This window comes from Uranotaenia lowii, chromosome 3 (genome assembly GCF_029784155.1).
Source record: "Uranotaenia lowii strain MFRU-FL chromosome 3, ASM2978415v1, whole genome shotgun sequence".
In the NCBI taxonomy this organism is placed as follows: domain Eukaryota; kingdom Metazoa; phylum Arthropoda; class Insecta; order Diptera; family Culicidae; genus Uranotaenia; species Uranotaenia lowii.
In genome coordinates this window covers 369,573,141-369,593,440 of record NC_073693.1, presented here as the reverse complement: position 1 = coordinate 369,593,440, position 20,300 = coordinate 369,573,141, and the positions used below count along the sequence as shown (strand labels likewise).

Genomic DNA, 20,300 nt, shown 5'->3' with positions numbered 1-20,300 from the left:
GTTCGGAAAATTGACCCGTGCACAATTTTGCTTTGTGGCATTTTGATTAAAAACAGCACACAACCTCCATCCTTTCTATACTTTCTCCAGCATTATTGTCGTTGTCGACAGGTTTTTCCCACAAACTAGCAAGCAATAATTGAGACTCCTCTTTCACAGCTGCGCTTGATTTCTACACATCAGTTCAAGACACACACCCAGAGATCGATGGAAACGATTATTCAATTAAATTTTAATCGAACAGCTGCGTCCCACAACAGAAGGGAGTTCCCATCCCCCCATTCCTTTTGCTAATCACAATCAATCGTCGTAGGTAGAACTTTTCAATTTTCCGCTCTTGGGGAGAAACGACGACGCTTATTACCTACCAAGAGCACGAAGATTGTGCATTTGTGCTATGGCGGTTTTTCTTCTAGTGGCACATAATTTCTGTTGAGATTCTGCACCGTACACGACATTTAATTCAATTTTCCTCCATTCCCCACTCGCAGACTAAAGTAGTATACTGGGTACACACGACGCGGCACTATTTTAGATCCTGGCTGGCACCTTCTAGACGTGAGGCCACGTAGTACCGAGGCCAAGCCATTATTACAAACAGGAGCGAGCAATCTAGAGCAGGGTGTGTGTGAGTCAGTACAGATACTTAATTTTCCTCAAGGACCTCCTCCCACTATTGACTCTTCCAACTTCTCTTACTGAAGACGTTACGTTGTCGGTTCGCGCTGACGAGAAAGTGGGACGGAAAAGTGCACTCACAATTGAACGCAGCAGACGTTCTGCATTTCCGTCCTAGTGCCCGGAACACTGCCACTACTAAGTAGGGAAGCTAACGTTTCCGGAAAATGCAACGCGCGCGCCAGTATGAATATATTATGATTAACAACAAACTTTACTTTCCCCTTCCAGTTTTGAATTCTTGGAGCAGCCATAGTTTTCCCAATAGGACTTAATATTTCAGTAGCGAGCAACTGTCCAAAAAATCACGTCATATTCGAAGAGCACTTTGCCACAACATGTATTTTTGAGACTCAACAGCAGTAAACCGCATCACAAAGTATCGCAACAACAAAGCACAGATTCATCGAAGGAAACAAAAGCAAACAAAAAAAAAAAGAACCAAACGAATCCCAGCGGATATATTGCAGTTTTCCCTAATTCCATTCTGCGATGCTCGTGATGCTGCTGCTGTTTCGATTTTTCCGATCCACTGTTCTAAAATATATCAATCTTCCTGCAGCATTCCCCCTGTAGTTTTCTCGTCGTCATCCGAGGACATACATACACCAAAACACACACACAAACGCACACGGCCATCCACGCGGGCCAGCGCGTCGCGAATCTGAATCGGAGACCGGGACCGAATGAAATCCGACGACGACGACGATGACTAGCGCCAGCCAGCCAGCTAGCAAGCAGTAAAAGGGGGAAAATCCTTCCGCTTTCTGCTGCTCGACGCTTATGCTGAGTAGGGAGCGAAAACTGTTTCCCTTTTAAACGACGACGTTTTGTAACAAAGAGGACCACGACGAGCGACCCGATCGGAACGAGAGCTAAACTGGAACTGAATTGGTTTGGTTTGGTTGAGTTGGACGGTCGAATCGAGTTGAGTATAGTTCGCTGCTTGGTCGGATCGGACGGAACATTACAATCGGTCGGAAGTCGGTTCTGAATCAGACTGAGAAGGGGTCGTCCCTACCCTATGTTGGGTCAGCTGGGCTGGGAGGAAAAACTTTAAGGGACGGACAAGTGAATGGTGGTGCTGGTGCGTTTCACCGTTCCGTTTCATGTCCATGTTTGCGACTTTTTAGTTTGGTTGTTTATTGTTTTCCTCCTCTTGGGCAGCAATCACGGTGAATGACAAACAAAAAATGGGTGCGATGTTTTTCGAAGAAGGAAGTGGAGGAAAAACGAATTACTTAATTCTTCTAAAATGAAGACCCTAAAGATTAAAAAAATCACCTCAAACTTCAACATTCTACAAACCATCATTGAACCCTCTATCTATGGCGATTCTTATTGGTTGCAAATGAGGAATTCAAGAATGAATATCGTGCTTACAAATGATTAACTGTTGAAAATATAAACATGATATTCTGTATTGGAAAAAATGTGTAGCTTTTCGGAAATTGATTCGAAACTTATGTAACATGAGAATCGCATGATTTATAATCAAGAGAAGTTCAAGTTGTTTTTCCGCTTGTGAATTTGACGAAAAATACCGTCTTGAATTGGTGCGTTAGCATAGGATCCCAAAAAAGCTTATAAAACAGAAGCATGGAGTTAATAACTTTTGAATGCGTGCATGAAAATTGATGAAATTTTCAGTATAGCTACCGTGTAATATGTGCAGATTTTTGTGACGTTCTATCAAGTAGTTTTTGATTTAGCTTCCAATAAAAAAAACTGCCGCTCATAGCAAGTCCGTCCCATTTGCGTTTTTGTTGAAATGAGAAAAACGGCATTGAAAATTCGTAAAAAGTCTTTCGATAATTCGGCATTTGTATGCGTTTTTAATCAAAGTAATCAACAGAATCTGACTCTGCTACGGCTTATGAAAGATTCCCGCTTTATAAGGATTTTTTTTTTGTTTTGTTGTCTGTTGAAAATCATTTGCTGGGCCCTTATGGCTGTGGGACCGACTTACGATGATTTATGCCATATGGGACCGACTTGCGATCATTGTCGTCCAATAGGACAAATTTACTTGAGGTTTTTTCAATGTTCTCCAGAACAAAGTACTGACAACAAAGTTTTCTCTTGAAACAACATATAAAATTAAAGTGTTTCCAGCGATAAACTGAAAAATGATGAAAACGCAAATGGGACGGACTTGCTATGAGCGGCAAAAAAGGTCATCGACTTTAATTTTTGGCACCCACGTGCGCCATCTGCCATGCATACTAAGAACCACCCTTTTTCCAAAACAAGGCTTTTTTCGATTACTTTTTCTGTTTCCTGAAGCTTGACTTTCAAAACTACTCAAATCTTTAAATTTGAGCGAAGTTATGACAATGTTAGCAGATTGTCCTCCTTCGACACAAAAACAACACTCTTCCTATTTTTCGAGTAATTGCACCATTCCAGATCCAACGAAAACAGAGTATCAACTTTGTAGGATCTATAGAAGCGTTATTCAGGGAAAAATATCGCATTTGAAGGCAACCTTCTTTGTTTATTTAGCCAATCATTGCTCTTTTGCAGTTCTTAACTGATATTTTTAACAATATATATCTGCTAGCGGTTTTGCGTGCGATTTGACCACCGTATTTTGTTTATTTTTTCGGAGGGCAGCTTTTTTAGTTTTTAGCTGTTTTTAGTGAAATAGATGAGCTACTCAAAAAAGATTTTTTTCTCACTTTTCCAATCGAAATTCTTGATTTGCGCTTGATAAAACTTTTAATATTCCCTACCTTCAAGGAATCCATCACTTCACTTCACATCACTTCATAAATAGTGAGAACTAGCATTAATTTGATCACTGTTAGACTTCTAGGATTCCTTAAAAGATTTACCATATGAACTTTGATAGGATAATTGATTTCCAGCTGTTTTTCAGTCTCCCACTGGGACTTTCCTGAATTTTTCGCGATCTTGCCCAAAAAAAATTTATTTAATGACCTTCTGTATTGGACGATATCTTAAAAATCAACTGAAAGAACGTCAAAAAAATTTGCACATGTGGACATTGCAGTAGTAGATACCTTCACTGAAAATTTCATCGTTCATCAACGAGTTGCGCTATCTCTGCATAATCGATTTTGGATAAATTTATTTCAAAAAACGTTGGTATGAACTGATGAAATACCACAGATACCAAGAAGATTGCGATAGCTATTGAGGGAAACTATCCTGCTTCGATAGATATTAGATTATTTTTTCGTGCTTCACAGCATCACACGAACAACCAAAGATTCTTGGAAGTTTTTATCATAAGAGATATCAAAATGACCAATAATTTTGTGTGTATTCCACCAAAAACAAACAAATCTAAAGTTTGTGAATTTTTGTTGTAATATTTCCAATTATTTTGGAAAACCTTGACCCATATTCTTCTATTCATTGCTGTGTTATTTTTTCATAGTTACTTACTTACCAGACGTTTAAACCTTTTCTGAATTTGCCATTGTAATCGAGTAATACACACCTGGAATGAGAAATTGATTATTGAATTAAAAACATGAAATAATTTCAAAATGTTTAAAAACATTCACTTTTTAGAAGATTACCGCAATGCGGTCATTTATAGCAGAGATGCTGCAAGCTAAATATGTTTTTAGATCTCTCAGAAAGCCACATTCAAAATTATAGCCATATCTTACTATTGCAAAGGGTCGTGTAACCTTGGGTTTTTACATATTTTTCAGTCAACGTACATTTTTTAGATATAACCCTTCTCAATTTTTATTTTATTATTGGGTTTTCTTAAGGCAAGACTTACTTAAATTACAACGAATAAAAAAAGTGACTTATAAAAAAATAATAACCTATTCATTATTCAAGGCTACCAAAAGTTTGAAAATCTTCATTTTTTATACAAATTTATTATTTTTAAATTTATTTATTCTTGATATAACTGATTGATCTGAATAATGATGGGAACATAATATACTTAAGCCCAAAATAAAATATTTTTTTTACTTGAATAAAGATAGCCCAGTTTCAAGTTTCTAAGATATATTCATTGCATGGATGAAAATTATTAAAATTCCAAATAAATGTTTAAACATGTGGAGTTTCGTTACAATTTATTGAGTGGTTATTGAGATAGCTTAGCTTAGTTCAGCTTAATAAACTACTCACATCCACTTTAAATCGTAAAATCAGAAATGTCTGGTTGTAGAAAATGTCACTTATTCCAAAATCAAATTGTGATAACAATCACTTTGAGTTCCACGATAGCTAGCGGGGCTCAGTAGAACAAGTTCCACCAAAAATTATCCATTACAAGATTCGGAACTCTACCGGGAATCGACGGACAAAATCAAAAAGCGCCACCATCAAATGCTGCGGCAGAAATGCAACTATTCAGTAAAACACGCTAAAGAAAAAAAACGATTTATATTACACGATCCGAAAAAACTAGCAGTTTGAGGGTTCATTTGCACAACAAACACACTGAGGTCTTGCTCTACGTAGTCTGCGCTCTCCAGAATATCAGAGTGTATCAGAGTTGTCATTCGGTATTCAAAGCTTTTCCCTTGAGAAATTTCTGAATTGGCAAAGTATGACCAGTGGCAAGGAAATCCTACAATATGAATATTAGGTGAAATAGCCAGTAGAAGTTGAAGACGCCATATTGAAAACCAAGATGGTGGCTTCCGCTTAACTTTTAAATTCTGTAAATGACTAAGAAATTACATGAAACATGAGAATTTGAATTTCTTGATCAGCAGCATAAACCAAGATTTACAACGGTTAAATAAGATGAAACAAGATAAAGCAAGGTACGATTAAAAATTGATAAATCAAAATTATCAAAACCCTTAATCGCAATATCCTCAGCACTGTTCCGTGGAATTTGGAATCAATGATCAAGCTCAACGAGATACAATACAATACAAATAAGTTATCTGTTTTAATTGAAGATTATTTTTCTTTACTCAGGAATCTGAATGCGCAAAAACGAGTCAGGTACTCAATTTAATTGAGTCAGTGGCATAGCTTTTCTCCAAAAACTGTTAAAAGTATGTCAGAGTGCATGTGTATTCCAAAAATGAATAAAAGCATATTAGAGTGCATTTTTAAGCCCCCGGAACGTGAAAAAATCAATTATTGAGAAATGTTGACCGTTTCCGTCAGTAGATGGTGTAAAGGTTTGTTAAAAGATTGTCCGTTGGCATTTATATGAAAAAATTTAAGAGCTAGGTATCTTTGTATCTATTATTTTTGAGTTCCACATCCACACCATTGGCAAGGTTGCTACTCCGTGATTTACCGAGGTCATCAATTTTGTTCACAAGTCAAATAAATGGTGATTGGGATTAACAGCTCATTTACACTGCACAAAACTGATATTCTCTCTTTTAAAGTCAATGGCAGCGCCGGCATCGTCCTAGTAGTCAATAGATAGATTGGAAGAAAGAGAAAAGGACGAAAGATATTTTTTATGCTTATAATTTTGGTTGGAAGTGGGGAAAAAGCAATCGTTTGGGAAATAATTTTTATAGGTTATATGCTGAACAAAAAAGTATTTTCCCAACTCCTATTAGTTAAACAAAGCCTGCTACTGTCAAAGGTGAAAAATTATTTAAAAAAAAGGAAAACAAAATTTAAGCAAAGCTATCCTTATTGGAAACTTGCCTTTGTCCCTCAACAATTTCCTTTATAACAAAAGATTTTTTTCGCTGCGTGAAATTGTGTAATGCAATGATGACCATGAATGGATATTGGATTTGTAATTAATTTGTCTATTTTCGAAATTATTCGACTTGGTGCAAATTTGAGTGGTTGAACAAGCACGAACCGAAAAAGAAAAGCACGAAAAGATGTGCTCCAAACTTAATCACCGCAACAAAACAAATGAAATATTGCCTGCCTATAGAAAAAACCAAAACTGAAAAATGTCTTTATTTGCCAATGTTGACAATAAAAATGTTCATCCCAAAAACACGTCTGTCTCATACACGCACAGCCTACCCCGTTCATATATTTTATCATCAGTTTTGACGATCTGAAATCTGACGAGTGGTTTTATCGATATCTTCCAATGAAGAAGACGATAGACAAAAAAGTGTTAATTATTATGGCTGACAATCTGCAGAAGAGGCTAGTCTTGAATAAAGATTGGCGCAATCAACGTTTAAGTATGGTAAAAAATTTTCCAAGAATGTTTGCCCTTTTTCATAACTTCCATAGGTCGTATGAATTTGATAGGTACCCTCCTGTTTTGGTTGGTTCTAGAAACGTGCATATACATACGCAAACACTGTGGTAGAGTGATAAAAAGCAAAAAAATGTGATATCGGTGCTGAAGGAAGAAAATGTATCTTACTTATGAAAACTTCAATAAATATGAGGTGAGAAACCTCAAGGACATAAAAAGTGTTATCATATTACCCAGCATTTAGAAAAGGGTTCATAGTGTGTTGGATGGCACCAGTATTGCACACATTTTTCTGACTATCTACTTTTTATTGGAACATACTTATGTATCTCGAAAACCACTTGTCAGATTGCCACCAAACTTTGAAAATACTCGGTAGTGTCATTGAAAATTTCACGCATTCAAAAGTTATTCACAAAAAATAGTGACGCATTTTTTTCTAGTAAAGTTCCGAAAACATATTAAACTCTTCCGGGACAGTAGGCGATGACTTTTGCCAAACGCACGCGTTTTTCTTTTCGTCCGCGAAAATTTCATAAAATCCTGAATTTAACATAGGAATATGGACATAAAATTGTCCAAAAAGGGTATCAAAGTGAAGGCTGGGATAAAGTGTAAAAGTTTCCTCCGGTGAAAACCCGGTGAAATATATTAAATTTCATAAAAAAAAGTTGCTAAACGAGTGGGACAAGGGTTTTGCTACTCAATAACGGACGGAAATGTGTTTTTTCGTAATCGTCATTTTTCCGGAAAATTTGCAGTTTTAATGTGAAAATATCAGTAGTATACGCGCAGAATACTATTGCCATATGATGGGGATCGGTTTGCATCAGTTGTGCATGTTGGCTTATGGTGAAAATAGTTGTTTTGTGATGTTGGGTTTTTGCATCTAAGAATTTGTTTCTTGAATTCAAAGTGTTGTGCGATTGAAGAGAACGCACGTTTGCGTCCAATATTATGCAACAAGTGGATATCTCTAATTTTACCAAATATCAGAGTGCAGGTTTATGTTAAAAAATCTGAAGGTACAGATATGGACTGTAGTTGAAAAAAGGGAATTCAAGGTGACTTTGGGTGGTATGTTTTCGTTTCCTTCGCATGGAATGTGTTTGCCGCATGTTTGCTTTTTGGTTGCCAACGGAGGTTCAAGGCGTGCTATGATTTTTTCGGTGGTCATTTTCTAATGGAAAACCAATGGAGTTTTGAGGCATGTAAATAGACCGCTGCAAAAAATTACTTTTTGCTCTCCTATGTTTTTTTGATGGCTTTTGGGTCACCAAGCATCAGTGTAAAATTTGAGATGATTTGCTGGGTTCCTGAGTAAGCGCAACGCGTTTCAATTTTGGAAAGTTGTATGGAAGAAGAAATTTTTGCACATTAACCCATCCAGAAAATTCAAATGAGCTTGATATGAAAAGTCCAGGGTTGCTAGCGATTTTTCGTTTTGAAATTCCAAAGTTTTTCCCGGTTTTTCCCAGGTTTTCTCCCGGTTATAAATGATGATTTTCCCGTTATTTATTAAACTCGTCGTTTTTTATATAAAATCATGGTGAATAAAAAAATAAGTATAATAATAATAAAATCAACTTGAATGGGGATTTGTCGTACAAAACTGAGTTATTTTCTAAAGGCAGCTATATTTTTTGAACAAATCCAAAGACATATTTTTGAAAAAAACGTTTTTTTTTAATACAAAACAATGAAAAACTTTAGTAATAGTCATTTGAAAGATTCGTGAAAATATAGAAATCGTGTAGAAGACAGGGCTGAGCTTTAATTGTTTGAGTGTAAGATATTATTTTTTGTCAGGGTTAAGATCTTAGATTTCGAAAACTTCAAGCAACAGCTTAACGTAGAATGGATTAAAAACTTAACATTTGCAATATAATGCTTCGTTCCTCAGGCCAATTCAATCGAAATACAAAACAACAACAACATTGGAAAATCAACATCTTTTTCTGGTGAAAAGGAGGTGTATCTCTGCTTAAAAACGTCTCACCCTGTCAAAGTATTTGCTTGCGGAGAGCAAAATAATGAGATAACTCATATTTCTCCGCAATTAATTAAAAAAGCGATTCAAACTTCGTTTGATTATTATTTTTTTTAATTCATAAAACTATTTATTAGGCATTTACTTCATACAAAAGTCTTTTGTTGCCGGGGAATCCACTTAGTACTAATTAAAATAAGATAAGGATAAGGAAAGGGAAAAGGGATGTGGGAAGGGGTAGGAAGAAGAGATCACTTTTTTATTTCGATGCGTGATCGACTACGCGTTGATCGAGTTCCTCCTGGGGGAATAGAATTGGGCTCAGTACACTCAACATCACTAGCTCCTTCACGGCTTGAAGGTGCTGGAGGTGAGGTCTGAGCTAAGATGGGGTTTCGTTTCCGGGGGGGAGATTCGGTGTCCAAATTTTGTTTTGGCTTTGAAACATTGGTTGCTGGTTGTTGAAGTTGTGTAGTATTGTCCAGTCTCGTTCGTTTCAGTTGGCTGTTCTGCTGTTGGTTTCCTTGATGTTGTTGTTGTTGTTGTTGTTGTTGTAGTTGCTGTTGTTGTTTTTGCTGCTGCTGTTGGTTCGATTGTTGTTCTCACCTTCAACACGTACCAATTATTTCTCCTTTCAATAAAGCCTCCTTCAATAGTCCCAACATGTTCCGCTATGAATCGCGATATCACGAAGGGGTTTTTCGGCAACTCGTATCCGTCTCGAGCTTTCAGGGTCAGATAATACAAACGGCCGTGTAGGTTCTCTCGGTCTAACCATTCCGGAACAGTCCTACCGGGATAATCCCCGGGCGATGGGCTCATCGCGAGCACCACAGTATTTTTTCACCACTTCAGACAAAACTGATCATTAGCCTTTTGTCAAAATATCGAGAGAGAAAACACATCTGATATCGTCGAAGGCTGAGGATAAACTGTCCTTCGTTTGATTACTAAAGAACGAAAATAAGCGTTTATGAGTAAATATCAAACATGTCAATTTTCCCGGTGAGGTGCCGAAATTCCCGGTTTTTTCACGGTTTCCCGGTGACGTAATGAAATTCCAAAGTTTTTCCAGGTTTTCCCGGTTTTCCCGGTTCGCTAGCAACCCTGGAAGTCGGTCTTTGATTTTTGGATTTGACTATTCTTAGGTTTTATTTTTTGCTAAGCAGTAAAAGTATTTAAAAATGGCATTTAATGGCATATTTAATCGTATTGCAAGAATCAAGGAATATTTTTCATCCGACGTTTAATTTTTTTAGAACTTCCAATACATCTCTGGCGATTTTTGAAAGAAAAATTTTGTTTCCCCATAAAAATATCTATAAAAAATTAAAACTCGTTGCGCTAATTCAGGGCTGAATGGATCGCTTTCAAAATTTTTATTGCTATTTCTGGCAGCAAAAACAATCAAAAAAAGTTATGAGAGGTGTAGAAATTTAAGAATTTGAAATTTTCATAAAAAGTTTGCAGCGATCTAGTATACATATAACATATACAAAAGTTTTTGGCCATTTATTTAATCCTATCATTACAATTTTTCTTATGGAAGTTGAAAAGACTACTTCAACTTGTTTATTGTGTTTTTAACGCAATACCTCGCTAGGCACAAACAGTGATGTCGATTGCATTTATTGTTTATCAATTCCAAAAGACATACCCCTGTTAAACAGCTAATAACTTTTATGCCTTATAAAATACAAAGTTAATGTCTTCGACAAAGTTGTTCAGCGGAAATTTCCTTTGGAGTATTAATTAATTGGCACAAAACCATAAACAGACTCGGTTCCACAAAATAAACCAGAATAAAGTTGATTTTTCAGTACAAAATATTCAATTTTCCAATACAAATTATGGATGAGCTTTGACCCAAAACTAAACTTTTTAGACCCCAGGGTTTGAGAAATTCAAAAATGACCTTAAATCGACTCTACTGACACGTGTCATTTTTGCAATTTTATTAATTTTTGACATTTTGGTCATTTTGATGTTTGGTAGTTTTTGTCTTTTTTTGTAATTTCTGTTAATTTTGTATTTTTTTTTTCGTCTTTATCAGTTTTATGAATAATGTCTCTTGTCATTTGGTCAAATTTGACCCTATATTTTTGTACAGTTTTGTCGTTTGTGTATTTCACTTTTGAAATAATTCTGATAAGGAACGAAGTTTTTTTTTTGTTACTCGAAACCATTCCCAAAAATCATCCCTATCGACCTAGCCAAGTTCCTCTCAAGTATTCCGCATCGCCGAAAGTATCTCCGGGCATTTGGTGAAAATATATCCGCAAACACTAGAAAGAATTTATAACTCTTTGCTCAAGCACTGTTCAGCAGCAAATGGCGATGGCGATAAGTTATGAGGTCCCGGGCAGGGAATTAAGTATCTTCTTGCTGCCACCGTGTGTGGGTACAAGAAAAACTTGTTCACACAGTTTTTCTCGTTGAAGTGATGATGGACCGGAAGCGAATCAGGAAGAAGAGGGCAAAAAAAAACATTCCAGATCGATTGTATCATAAAATAATTTTATCGTGTCGTTCCAAGACGCGGGTGCCTTAAAAACTTCCAGGATGATGATCATCGGTTGTCGAAAACCATTCAATGTTCAGCTTCTTTTTTAAGGGAGCAATAAATCAGAATTCCTCCCTTCATGAAGAAAGTTTTCTTAAGAGCTTTTATTCTTATCTTGAAATATAAAAAGGTATAGTTTCTTCCGAAGGGTCTCTGTGTAACATAAGACAGTAGTTTTAAAATGCAAAAAGCTTACCGACAAAAGACTGCGCTGAAGGTGGTCCGGTATCTTTATAAGCTTATATAAAATTGTAGTAAAATGACTGACGACAATGGCCAAGTGGCAGAGAGTTTATCCGATTTTTTCCCGGTCAAAGCTAAGGAAAGGGGGGATGGAGAGCGAAAAAAAAATGTACGAACTGCTCCACTTACGAGCGCTTCTCCTTCTGCTGCTGCTGCTGCTACTGTTGTGTGTCATGGGTTGGATGATGTGAAATGAAGCATTTTCACCGCACCGCAAAGCTAAAGTTTTTCCACTTGGCACTAATCCGATGGAAGACAGTCACATTTCCGGGTGGAGGTAGTTAGATCATCCCCCCTTTCCTTCGGACTCAACCGAACCCTAGGCAGGGGTCGCTTTGACAGAAAATTGCTGCAAAACGAGAACACAGGAGAAAAAAAAGGGTGCGTGGGATCCGAATGGATTCTACCCATGGATGATCACAGACAAACGGACTTGAATCTGCTGAAAAAGTTACAGAATTCTAGTGGAATTTCGAAAAATTTTGGATTCTGAAACTGTATCTAATATTTGTGATTTCAAGTTTTGAATCTTTAAAAAAATACATTTAAAAAACCTTCTCTCACAGCTTCCACTTCAAACGACCAAATGAGCGTATAAAACGGTTCCTTATCGACATTATCTCCACTTCAGTATTTTATGAATGATATTATTAGGATCCCCATCGCTATCACCAGCATCACCATCATCATCATCATCATCATCAGTATTATCATTACCATTTTTGTTAACCACACGTATGAGCGATGGATGGCTGCAGCAGAGTTCATTCATTGTGGCTGGTTGGTTGAACGAGTTTCCTTCCTTTTTTCAGTTCGCACTTTCCTCCCGTCTGTGAGTGAAATGTGTGTGAAGATGTTCGCAAACTGCCGGAAGTTGAAGATAATAGAAAATACGCGGGTAGTTTATATTCCGGGGCTTCATCCGGTCGTTTCATTCGTGGACCACACGGCGTGGTTTTGTAACACATGCATGTTCCATCCTCGTTCATGAGAGTATTAAGGTTTCCTTTTACATCATAATGGAGCATAAAATTAGAACTTCTCTTGAAGCTGTGAAAAATCAATATTTAAAATTTTTTTCAGTAAAAGAAATATTGATTGTCAGAAAAAAGGGGTTTGAATTCTTGACTAAAAATCAAAGCCGAATCAAAATCCAGAATAATGTCCACATTAAACATTTTAGATGTTATTTGTATCCAATGAAAGTCATGGAAAAGTTCGTAGGGTCTTTATCTCACCAAACAACTTACAAGATACTTCGTTGACCTTAACACTTAATGGCCCATTGTAAAAAATGGCCCTTAAACACAAAAAACTGTAACGTGACATTCTTTGAGCCAAAGATCTTCAATTAACACTAAGAGTGATAGATTTGACTTTGTTGATCATTTATCAACTATTCCAGAAATTGGAGCTGCTTAATGAAATCTTGTACCTTTCAAAAAGGAAAAAAAAGGCGATGGACCTTTAGGTGCTAAACATGACTTTGATAGCGCGCCACAAAGCATGAATTACACATTTTCAGGCATTTTTTGGCATCAAACCGATAGTCGTTTAAATTTTCACCGTTGCTATAAGCTACTGAATCCGTGAGCTTCTAAACATGTGTTAAGAAAAGCGGCCACTGTAAATCGTGGTAAAATTGTGTTGATTGACTCCACAGAACGAATGTAAGAGAGGTTCACAAAAGTAAAGAACAGAAGTGGACCAAAGTTACTTCCTTGCGGTAGACTGAATGGTTTGTGAAATATACCATAGACAGACTGACCGTCCTAAGTTTGGATAAGAGTCTTTTGTTCTTCTTTGATGAGAAATTTCAATGAATCATTTGCTCATGTGATAGTTAATATTTACTAGAATTTAAAAGAACTTCAGACAAGTTTTAAATTTGAACATAATAGTTCAAATCTACAAGAAACAGGCTCCTCTGATATGTGCTGATGAATTTTCAAAGCTGTGTCTCACGTTATCTTTTTCAAGTGATGAATTTTCTAGATCTGTGTACATAAGTAAGCTAATTAAAAACTATTTTGTCAAGTTATATCTTATGAACACGAGGGAAAAATTGCATTTCAATACACAAAAACTCACAAAAAAAAACAAAAATAGTTCCAAAACATCCAATCTCGTCTCTCTCACTGACATCCGCCCCTTCTGTCACATCTCCTCCACAAACAACCGTGAAAGCATTTCACGGTTAGTTTCCACCGGGGAAAAACTCGTTTCCGAAAACCACATCGCTGATGTTGCTGATTTTGCTGCTTGCTGCCGTTTGGAAAAGTGTTGCGCCAGCACAAAATAAAATAACATCATCAACAACATCAACGGAAAAATATATACAGTTGCAAGTGCGAAATTTTGTTTCCATACAGATATTTATACATACATATTAATATATTTGTGAATAAAACACATAAGCGCACTTTTCCGAAGAACGTGGCAAGGAGAAAAAAAAACAAGCACAAATAATGACGAAAATGAGTTTCTTCGTTAGGGAAAATTATCGCTGCACCAGCAATGTGCTGAAATGCATTTGTTCTGGCTGAGTTTTGTGTGGTGGGTGCGGTCTCAAGCTTCAGGCAGAAGAAGGACGAACTCTTGAGAGTTTCCAGAATAATTAGTCATGCTGTGATTTTCAAGTGGCCGTACCCGTCAATCGAAATATGCAGCGTAAAACCCCATGAAAACTCAACTCAACCTCATCGAATGACGCAAATAAATCGGAACTCATTTAAATCCGGTTGACCTTCGCTTTTGTCCGACTAAAGGAGTGACGTCTTGAAAAATCTAGACAAAATGTTTCAAAATGTGGGAGATATTAATTGCAAGCTTGGGAAAAATTGCTTCGACTAAACCAAAACAAACAGCCAGCAAGCAAACTGTAGCAATATTTCAAGTGTCAATCATTCGTTGTTTCGTCTTTGAACGTTGAACGAAAACGAACGAGCTGTCGGATTCACTTTCAGTTAAGTTTTTTTTTACTCATCTTAAGCTGATGTCAGTTAACTAATTTGTAATCATCAACTTGTAACCTTGTTTCTAAACTAAAGACACTTCAAAATAGGGGTTTTCAACTGACTTAATTTGCACCGTTTCCATGGTAAATATTTGAATAATCGTTTTTTGTCCATTTTTTTAATGTATATAAATATAAATTTACATACAGTACCGTTCATAATTGTATAGAAATCGGAAGCACGCGCACTGTCACTTCGACTTTGAACTTCCATAACTTTAAACTCTGATGATATTTATTGATCAAATTTTTTGCGTTAGATAAATCAACTCTCACATTATTATATTACAAAATTTGAACTTTCTGGAGATCAAAAGTTACGCGAGGTGCAATATTTCAGGCATGAACCTTGAAATGCGATTTCTATAGATTTTTTTTTTCTTTTACACTTTAACCTAGGCTTGCCAGATACTTTTAGAAAAAAGCGGGACATTTAACGACAAAAAAGCGGGACACAGCCGAAAAAAGCGGGACATTTGGAAAACTCATAAAAAAGCGTTATTTTTTTGCCAAACTTTACGTAAACCATGAACCAAAGTTATTCATAGAAAGTACACTTGGGATTTTTTTTTAACGCGGATTGATTTTGCTCAGTTTTTCTAACATGACTCTATTTTCACGGTTTTTTGCCATAATCAAGGTTATTTTCCACAGTTCTCGCAAATTTGCACGTTATATGACAGAAATATTTCAAGTCCTACATGTAAACGCGGATTTGATATCGCGTAAAAAGCTTTGTGGAATATCAAATATATTTCAAATTTGTTTTAAAAATTTGAAAACTCATGAAAATTTGATTCATTGTATGAAAACTTTGGACATCTGAGTCGCAAAAGGTAGTGTATGAGAAAAGGATATTTAACTTAGATTCTATCGAAAAATGATGATCTATAATCATTTGGAAACATCATAAACAATATTTTCTTAATGCCAAATTTATTCACATTGCATTGGTTAAACGTGCTCAAAAAACATTCAACTAAGTCAGAATTTGACTGTTACTGTCTTAAGTAAACTCTGAAAAATTGATGCTTATTTTGAGAAAATACACGTATTCGAGACATTTTTTGTGTTGAACCAATGAATTGAAATTGAGGATAATGTTTGTTTTTTTTTTCCAGTGGAAGTCAACTTTCTAAAAGTTTTCCATAAAAAAAGCGGAACATTTTGAGAAAAAAGCGGGACAGCGGGACATTCATCAAAAAAGCGGGACATAACCCGCTTTTGCGGGACGGACAGGCTTCTGCGATTCTCTTGATTTTTGTTCACTTTTTCTCATCTCCTTGTCAAACGCCTGAGAGAAACATGCTTTCTCGCACTTTAAACGATCAAGCAACCCACATTTTGTTGGAGATCATTTCAATCACGCAGTCACCCAAGCTCATTCTCGCAGGGAGAAATGTTCGTTAGCTTCTCATTAACTGGCTGAGAAATAAACGACCGAGTAAAGTTGTAAATGCTGAAAATAATGAGAAATAAACGTGTAAATCTTTAACTACCTCTTTGTTTACAAAATCAGATACAAAAGCATGCCAGAATTTTTAAACGTCCCCAACAATAAAGCAGGTTGACAAATTCTGAGGCCAATATTCCATAATTTCACGTAGAAAGAGGACGGTCAAATCACACATTAAAGCTGTCCACGTGATTAAGTGAAACGACCAAATTTCATATGCAATTTTTTTGTTTTGTTTTCAGAGTCACACACCAACAGTGCTCTGTCAGTAGAAGAGTGATCATTTGTTTGAGAAAAAATTTCTCCCCGCTCACTCAGCAGAGGAGGATGAAATGCTCATTAAGAATAAGCTCACAATTATTCGGAGCGAAAAAGTTCACTGTCTCCTTTTGTTCAAGATGAGCAAAATGAAGCCTGGGGACGGATGACAATCCTACTTTAACCCCCTTTTTTAAGTTTAACCCAGTGATGTATGTTGACTCAAAGACTCATCTAGATGGATGTTGACTTAGTTTTAAGGGACATTGACACTCGATCGGTATCAGGTGGTCTCCTGTCTAGGATTGTTCAATCTTTAAGAAAAGATCGATCTTTAAGATCGATACAGATGAACGTAGTGAACTACATGTAGGTTTGACGTCTGAAACACAAAATTCCTATTGATTCAAAAAAACTGTCAAAATCGATTCCAATCGATTCGAGATTTTGTAGTAGAGCTTTTAGATTTTCGTCTTACAGCAATACTGAAGGGGGCAAATTGAAATTTAGGAAACGGATCTAGCGTCACGAAAATAGCTTCTTTAACGGACATCACATCTAAAGGATTATGACAACATCACGAAGCCAAAAGAAAAAAAGAAAGAAAACACCGATGCCCTGCTTCTCGATGGGTTTGGTTTTCCCGGCCTACAAGAGGTATAAAAGAAAGGGCACGTCGGTTGACCCGGTTTTATTCTCTGTTCGCCATCGATCTGAGTTGCTGCGCTTCGGTCTTAGTCTCTTAATCGGAATATGTTGCATGCTCAGATTATGTCACATGGTCAGTTCATGTTGCATGGTCCGATAATATCACATGGTCCGGTTATGTCACATAGTCGGATTACGTTGCATGGTCTGATTATGTTGCATGTTCGCATTACGTTTCATGGTCAAATTATGTTGCATGGTCCGATTATGTCACATAGTCGGATTACGTTGCATGGTTCAATTATGTTACCTGCTCGGATTATGTTGCATGGTTGGCTTGTGATATAGCTCAGTAAGGAAGTCAGTTGCTTCCTGAGCCGATGTCCGCGAGTTCGAGCCCAAGAGTAAACATCGAACACAGTTGTACCGGATAAAGTTTTCAATAACTGTCTGCAAACGGTTAAGTTGATATAAAGTCGCGAATGCCATAAAAATGGTAAATTGGGTATAAGCGAAAGAAAAAAAGATTATGTCACATGGTGGAATAATGTCGCATGGTAAGATTTTGTCACATGGTCGGAGTACGTTGCATGGCCCGATTATGTCACATGGTCGGATCAAAATGCTAGTTAGAGTTCAAATTTTATTCAAGCACTACATCGACAAGAGAAAATTGTTGTAATTCTACGTTTACTTTGCGGTCGTAGCTAAATTACAACCTCCTCAACTTTTTTTCTCTGGTTAGGTGGTTCTTGTTCGAAATTGGAAAACTTGTTAACAAAATTCAAGTCATTCATACCGTTTATCGCGATTCAGTGAGCGTCAAATCAAAGGTTGTTTTGTTGGATTTACATTAAGACAGGGAACAGTGCTGAGGTTTTTTTTTGTCCAAGGTTCCGGCGATGTGACCAGATATTTCATTTTTAGAGGGGTCAGACGTTGCTTCTCTTATATGTAGGCGCTGATAAATCGATTTTTTTCAATTTAAACTAGACTCAATTTGTTTCGGTGCAGGTAGCTACGATATGCTCAAACTTGTGCAACGTTTACATGTAAATTTTAAGGCTACCGTCATTTCAATGAATAAATTAATGAAATTGAATTAAATATATCAAAATCTGCACACATAAATTTCAGCCAACCTTAATTATAGTAACTATTTAGATTAGATGCTATAAAGATGGCACTGTTCAGCATTAAATCGATATTTAAAATTGATTCTAGAGTCTAGACATTTCCGGCTTTCCAATTCGAAAGATCGAATCAGAGATAAACCGATCTTATCGATTTTTTCCAGGCTGAAGAATCGATCAGAAAAAATCGAAACATTTTGTTGAAAAGATAAATTTTCCAAGGATCCTTTCCTCAATCCCATACATGGTCCCTACTTTACACCCAAATTATTTTGAAATTAAATATATGGGATTTTACACGTAAACTAAGCTTTTGTTGCATCACATCGATTCTACGTGTGCCTTGTAGTAACTACTGTACTACCACATGACTGACACATGAATTTTAAGAAAATTCAAAGCGGATATTTCATCCGGAATTTTCAATAAATTGGAACACATTGAACATGCAACAAACTTTCATACAATCCGCATTGTTCAAAATTCAAAAATCGCGTTATTTCAGATCGACATCGAGTTTGACTTTCGCTCTTGCAAATTTTTGAATTTTCGAAGAATTTATCCATATTTTCTTTGAAATAACTTGAACTTTATTTATTTCCCACTTCGGGTTTTCGGAAAAATCGAAGGGGGAAAGGGGTGATAAAAGAAAAATTTTATATGTGTTCCGGCCTTAAAGAGTTAAATGTGATCACAGCAGGCTAAGTGTTATGGATTTGTGAAAAAAGTGATGGATAAAAGTTTTGTTTCCACAGTTTTGTAGTGACTATAATCAAAATTTAAGTAAATTCGTAAGCATTCCACTGAATATAGCCTGACAGTGCGCAAAGCTGCGCTAGTTGAAACTTTTTGAAAAAAACTTAAAACGTTTTTTTACGCGCGTGAATAAATTAGCATGGAAAATGGTGGAGAATGCTAAGAAGAGGTCGTTCATAAATCAATCTTAGTAGTTCCATAACAAGTAACCTTACTTGAAGCAATTTATATTGAAAATATTTATGGAATTTTCGACAATTGAACAAGAAATTCCTTTTTTTATATTCGCCTACTGACTCAGCGAAATATTGGGGATCACGGAAATTATCAAAACTGGAGTTTACGATACACAGAGTTTTAAGTTGATCTGCAAACAATAACACACAGCTGAAAACAGCTGTTTAAACGTCATCCAGAATCAGCAGGGTTGTATCAAAGTCATGCTTAGACATAATGAAACACCCTTTAGTTTGGCTTCGCCGAGTAGCAACAGCACGTCGTTCAAATATAAAAAATAAGATAGAAATATAATTGGTCCAAAATAACTTCCTTGAGGAACTCTAGATGAAGCAAAAAACCGATCGATCGGACTTAGATTCTTCCAATCGGACTGTGTTTTCGAATGCAGCTGAGAGTCAATGTAGATGACTTCTGTTTGAGATTCTATAGCAAAGCAGATGTGAACGTTAACAGTTTTGTAGTTGACGAGAGCGTAGGCAAAACCCCGAGCTGCTCATTAGTAAAAAAAAATTTACAAAACAAGAAGTTTTGACCCATGATGACTATTTAGCTAACGGTTGCACTTAAAACTGAAATTTCGTAATACTTGTTGATGTCCTTTTTGTCACTTTTTTGTGAACTTTGAACATGATGGCTTCTTTCAGTAGATTCATTAAGCGATGCTTGAAAGATTTTTTTAATGGGAGTCAGCAAACGTTGTATGGAACTTTTAACGAAAGTTACGCAAATGTCAGCAGGTCCTGCGGATAAACTGTTTTTTAGTCCAGCAGTTGCCTCTAGGATGGTTCCGTCATCCACTAGGATTTGATTAAGCGAAGTGTTCAGGAGAGAAATGTTACAAGCGGCTCAACTTATTCCTTAGGAGATATTGAACCAGCGGTGTCGAAAATGCAGCTGAACTTTTCAGAACAAAGATCGTCAATTTCTGGAGTCGAAATTGCGTTCTTATCATCGGAAAGCATATCTACATAACGGCAAAACTGATTCTGTCCGTTGATTCTTCATATAACTTATCTCCGATAAATATTTCTTATGTGGTGGAAATGTGGTTATTTTACAAAGAAATTTCAAATTTAGAACATATTATTTTTGAATTTTTTTTGCTCCCCATTTCTGGTCAGCGACTATGGATATAGCGCCATTGTTCGTTTTTGGAAAGACAAATTCAAAG

The 20,300-nt window shown here is 36.4% G+C and overlaps 1 protein-coding gene across 13 annotated transcripts in view; it reads right to left on the bottom strand.

Annotated features, from left to right (window-relative positions):
• LOC129754380 (uncharacterized protein CG43867-like) overlaps window positions 1-20,300 on the bottom strand; it is a 691,811-nt gene that overhangs the window by 63,189 nt on the left and 608,322 nt on the right. The window contains exon 1 of one of the 13 annotated variants that reach the window (XM_055750409.1): window positions 1,286-1,547. The exons of the other annotated variants lie outside the window; for them this stretch is intronic. The gene's annotated coding sequence lies outside the window, so the exon portion shown is untranslated. Of the gene's footprint in view, window positions 1-1,285; window positions 1,548-20,300 lie in introns of those variants that run through there. 13 annotated transcript variants of the gene reach the window in all.